Source organism: Nelumbo nucifera, chromosome 3 (assembly GCF_055504915.1).
Source record: "Nelumbo nucifera cultivar China Antique chromosome 3, China Antique-T2T, whole genome shotgun sequence".
NCBI lineage: Eukaryota > Viridiplantae > Streptophyta > Magnoliopsida > Proteales > Nelumbonaceae > Nelumbo > Nelumbo nucifera.
The window spans coordinates 33,150,831-33,156,830 of NC_142651.1; positions in this window are offsets into that span (position 1 = coordinate 33,150,831).

Genomic DNA, 6,000 nt, shown 5'->3' on the forward strand with positions numbered 1-6,000 from the left:
CAACTGGGTCTCACATGGGGTGCACAGTAAGTACTGGTGTGTTCAACCGTGATTGGTAGTTCACTCGAGTGTGTAAGATTTTGTCTCCAACTCATTCGGACTCGGCTTAAAGTGGATAACTCAAAACAAATGACTAAAGTGGCATTTGATAAATCTGAATTTTCCAATATGAAAAGTTAAAAAGATATTTTTTGTCTGAAATCTAAAAAGAAGTATAGGTGCTTTTCTACTTTTTAGAGGCTTTGAATCCATAAGTTTATTTCTATTGGATAAACCCTTTACCATCTGAAATTTACTGATTTTACTATTTTACCCCTAGAACATACTATTTGGAAATGTTGAGTTCAATTTGCATTATCTCATAAAACATAATTTTCAACCTCAAAATAATATTGAAACAATATAAGTAATAAATAATAAATTAATAATTAATAAATGAAGTGATTAAAATTAATAACTATAAAAATATTAAAATAATTAATAAAGTTATTATTATTATACTTACTGAGTCGTTGTTGCTACAAGTTGTAGTGATGGTGGCGGTGGTGGGAAGACAAGGGGAGAGAGAGAGAGAGAGAGAGAGATCGAATGTGGAGGGGTAATCAAATTTCAGATGCAACACCAAATAAATGTGGCATTTAAAAAGCAACATTTTCATATTCAGACGTCTAAAAAGTGCAATCAAACGTCACCTAACTTAAAAGTCAATTTGGGCTCTCATGGTTTTTCACCAATCATAGCTTATGGTTAAAGGTTGTGTGTATAGAGCCCACCTTGGAAATCAAGAAGTAATTGTGCTTTTAGCTCGCTGAAGTAGGTCCCATATTAATAGTCAATGAAGTTACAAGCTATGTTTTGTCAAAAAAACCTAGAGAGTCCAAATTGGTTGTCAATGAGTTATTTCTTATTTGTAAGGTTGTCTTCTTGAGCCTCAAAAGCCTATTTGAAATGTTTTTTTTTTTTTTTATAGATACGGGAAAAGGGGCTACAAAGAATGGGGTGAAACACCCCCAGAAATTAAAATAGCTAATTACACTTAAGGGTCTTGGCACAAAAGAACTACATACATCGTTTGAGTGAGCGAAGTTTGCCAACCAGTCCGCTACAATGATGCCTTCTCTCTAGGTGTGATGATACTCCACTTTGCCTTCAAATCTCTCAATCAATGATCTGCAACCCTTTATGATTGATGCCATTCTCCATAGGGGATCCACAAGCTTATTCAGACAGTCAATAAAAAGTTGGGAGTCACCATTAATAGTGATATTCTTTATTGGGAAGTTCATCAAAGCCACTTTATGGGCTTCCCATGCAGCCCATGCTTCAGCCATATTGATAGTGGTTTCACCAACCCTATAAGCCTTGAGGTCCAATATCTGGGCTAAAAAGATTTCTAGCCACACATACAATGGTACACTTACCATTGATGTAGGAGGTGTCAAAATTAATTTTAATTGATTCCATTGTAGGACTAATCCACCTAATTGGGATAATGTTTTTCCCCTCACAAGCAACAGTTCATATTTGCATACCTATCCTTTAAGAAAAGCTATTTATCTATTTCTCTATTTTTTTGCATTTTTTCCTTTTTTTTGTTTTAAAATTATAAAAATGTAATCATTGCTTATGACTAGATTAATAAAGATGCACACCATTAAAGAGAGGGAGACCTTTGGGTTTTCCAATACCTATATTGCTGAGCAATGCACCTCGGTACCCAGTTCATTATGGGTTAGATTTTATAAGAGTCAGATCTTTGTCAGTCCATCTGTTTATATTGGTATACAATTGTCCATTTTATGGCTACAATTTTCATTTATATTTTGTTTTTGCATAAAGAATTAAAGACACATGTCATCTCGATAATCATCACGAACCAAATAGGCCCTAAAAGGAAACTGATCAACAAAGATGGAATGGTCCAACATTAGTTGGGCCACAAAGCCAAGCCCAATTCGTTGTCTCCTACACTACAGGTTGCGCCCAAGGGCTAGGGCTAAATTCTGTGATGGTACACCAAAATCATCATACATTGTTGTAGAAAGAAATAGGGTAAATTTCTTAAACTACCCTTATGGTTTAGCTAATTGACTAAGTGTACCCCTATTGTTTGAAAATTGACTAAAGATATCCTTACTGTTTCTGACAATTGACTAACTCTACCCTTACCATTAACATCCGTTAATATTCCATCAAAACCCATAAACACGTGACACCACATGACGTTTAAAATTTTTAAAACCCAATTCTACCCTTATCCCCTTCCTCTCAACCCGGCACACCCTTCCTCCTTAGACCTCTCTCTTCCTCCCACAGTCTCCATCTGCAGCAAACCACTTGAGAGAACTACACTGTATCAACTAAAAAAACAAAAAAAAAATAGTAAAGCATCTATTGATCTTTTCACAGTCAAGAACAAAAAAGAATAAAAGAAAATTAAAGCAGAGAACGAACGAGTGAACTGGCACACCCTTCATCCTCTTTCTTCTTCAATAGTGGGGTGCTCTGTTGAAGAAGCAGAGAACAAGTGAACTAAATAGGGGCAGTAGCGGTGGTGGCAACTGAAGTGGTATCAGCGAACTTAACAAGGGTGACGATGGCGGCTGATGTGAAGCGATCCGGGCACTCCTAGCTGGCGGCTAACTGGCTCCTCGCTGGCAACGACCGGCACTTGAGATGATGAAAGGAAGGATTCCCGGGGATTAGCCTGATGGGAATACTCCGATGCTTAAGTTAGTACTGTGTATGGGGAGTAAAGAGAGAAACGAAAGCTAAGAGTGGAGGTCGCGCTTTACCACTATATTCCCGAGATTAGAGGTCTCAAGAGAGTCTTTCTCTTCTGCCTTGGGGGGCTCTTATAGGAGTGCTCTCGCAAGATCGGGCATAACCGCCACCGGGTCCCTACCACACCCGTTACCTGCCAGGACTGTGCAGGTGGCTGTTGGGATGTACTCCTTACTCGGGCGAGTGACACATCCCCAAAGTGACAGGCACGCCTCTGCCTATAGAGAGACGTGGACGCAGACTGTCGAAAGGACAGGGACTACATCGTCAGTTAGGAACGTGGCCCAGTCTGAAAGGTACGGCTTATTAACTAGAAGCTTCCTGAGGAAAGCTTGTGCGGCCCATTCGCGAGCTACTCTGCAACGAGCTTTGAATACTTTAGAAGTACCCTTAGTAGAATTGATCCTCGGATGATTTGCCTTGTTCGGGAGCTCGGGTGAGCTGGCTTTCTTAGATTGTAAGTTAAAGTTTGCCTCGGAATATCCCTCGAGGTAGCTCGGGGAACTCGGAGCTTGCATTGTGGCGAGCCCCTTCTTTACCTCACTACCACGTAGCGGGCTGCTTTATGAGCCTATCACTTAACCGTATCGGAACACGATGCTGAGTTGTCGCTTACGCTAAGTCGGCGTCCACGTGTCGCCATTTCATAGGTCGGGTCAAATCATCCTTCATCAATTGCCCCCCCACTCTTCGGGCTAAGAGTGCCGCCTTAGTGCGGGGAGTTTATGAAGCGCGATGGACTGATTTGACCGAAATTCAAAACTTGATTGACTGCCCTCAATAAATGTATTTGCGGGAATCAAGAGATCTTCTGATTTCTCAAACTTTTCGGGTTCTGAAAACGTGCTGAGGTGGCCTTTAATTCCAAATGTCGTGTTGTTGCGACTACCTTAATCGCGGAAGACGTGCCGCCAATCACCTTCAGTTTATGGAAGGCGTGCGGTCAGGACTCTTGCGGACCGTTGGATCTGCTTTGATCCAGGCTATCGGTTTGAGGGGGTGAGGGCTATAAATGGGGAGCCCCCCCCCCCCTCGGCCCTACCTTCATCCACGCTATCTTGCTTTGGATTCTGAGGTCGCGTACTTCGCCTAGTCTACTCGAGTTTCTCAATCCGCTCCGTTCCGTTTACTCTGGTGAGTCCCAATCGCCGTCAGCCATGTTTGGGTACCCATGCCATACCTACCACAGGGGTGATAGCCAAGATGGTGATGCTCCCTCGAGCTTGGGGGGAGCCTGGGAGCATATCCCAGAGGCCTCTGGCGACATGGCGTCCACTTCTAAAGGGAGGGAGCCCGATACCTTTGGTCCTTCTTTATTAACAGCGGAGAGACTCAGGTCTCTAATCCGCTACTTTCGCCTTCCTGAGAACCTGGTTTACAGCCTCCCGACTGGCAACTTCCCTTGGGAGCATGGTCCCAATGACATAGTGATTTTCCAGGAACAGCTCGAGGCTGGCCTGCGTCTTCCCCTGCACCCCTTGATAGTGGAGGTGCTGAACCACTTCAACGTCACCATTGACCAGATTCACCCTAACACTGTTCGAAACATGGTTGGGACTATATCCCTGTGTCACGAGTACTGCCTCCCCTTGGACCTTGATGTCTTCGCCTCTATCCTTTGTATAAAGAATGCTGCTCCTGGGGTTCCTCCGGAGAGGCGCTTTTATTACCTCTCCCCCCGTCGCAGCTATAAGCTCTTATACGAGCTGCCGAATATGATTCATGCCTGGAAGTGGGACTACTTTGTGGTCCGTAACCCCGAGGGGTGGCCCTTTCCCACCTCTTCGAGGTGTGCTATCCAGGACCCGGGGGCCGAGCTGAACCCTGAGATTCGGAAAACGATGCTGTCCTGGGCGTCGGTAGGCTTCCTCTTCTCGGACTACTTGGCTGAGGAGAAGCTCGTGCAGGCAGGCTTGAGCCTAGGTAGGTCGGTCTTTTAGGTCGCATAGTACCTTGTGACTTGTGTACACATGTATTTTGTTTCTTGTTGAATTGATTCCGCCCCCCCCCCTTTTTTTTTTTGAAGAATGAAAATTTTCTCCCTTCTTCTGGGTATGATGAACTCCTTTTATTTTTGCTAAAACGATCTCATCATTTGGGATTTTCGAAGTTACCTACCCAAAGTAGGGCTCTTCGGTAGGCGTTCTCCCCATCTGTCACGTTTAGGGTTTCCGTGGCATACCGCGAAATGATTACTACGTACGTCCGAACTAAGCACTGGTTGGTTATCCCTTAGCTCGACCGACGTATCGAAACGAGCTATGCTTCACATGGTTTAAATCCGAGCTGCTTACACCTTTAATTTTTCGTACTTTGCCTTCGCCATTGAGGCAACTTTCTTCACGCCGAGGTCTTTCTTAGCTCGGTGTTTTGGCCCTTGGGCTTAGGGAGGGACCTATAGTCCGCTCTTGGATTCTCCCACACCGAAGTGGCGATTGGGGTTTTCTTGTACCGAGGTCATGTTAGCTCGGTGTTTTGGCCCTTAGGCTTAGGGAGGGACCCGTAGTCCTCTCTTGCTTCTTACAAATAATATTGCCTCAGATTGACGATATTCCATGCTCGAGGTACTTGTTTCCCTTCGAGGGTCTTGAGCTCGTATGTTCCTTCCCCGAGCACTCGTTTCACTCGGTAAGGGCCTTCCCAGTTGGACCCGAGTTTGCCAGTGCCGGGTTCAGGTACCATAACTTTACAAAGGGCTAGGTCGCCAACGCGGAGGTTCCGCTTCTTGACCCTGGCGTTGTAGTACCGAGCTACTCTCTACCAGTAGGCTGCGGTCCTAATGTATGCGAGGTCCCTCACTTCGTCGAGTAGGTCGAGGTTGGTGTGTAGCTCATCTTCGTTTGTTTGATTGTTGTATGCTTCTTGGCGCAATGTAGGTACTTCGATCTCCGCGGGGATCACTGCTTCGGTGCCGTAGGTAAGATTGAAAGGTGTTTCTCCCGTGGCGGTTTTCTCTGTGGTCCGGTAGGCCCATAGAACACTGGGTAGTTCATCTGCCCACAATCCTTTAGTTCGATCCAGCCGTGCCTTTAGTCTGCGGAGGATGGCTCTGTTCGTGACTTCTACATGACCATTTGTTTGAGGGTGCGCGACTGAAGTAAAGTTTTGTTGAATCCCCATGTCTCGGCACCAGTCTTGAAATTTGATGTCCTCGAACTGTTTGCCGTTGTCGGAGATCAATACCCGAGGTAATCCGAAGCGGCATACGATGTTCTT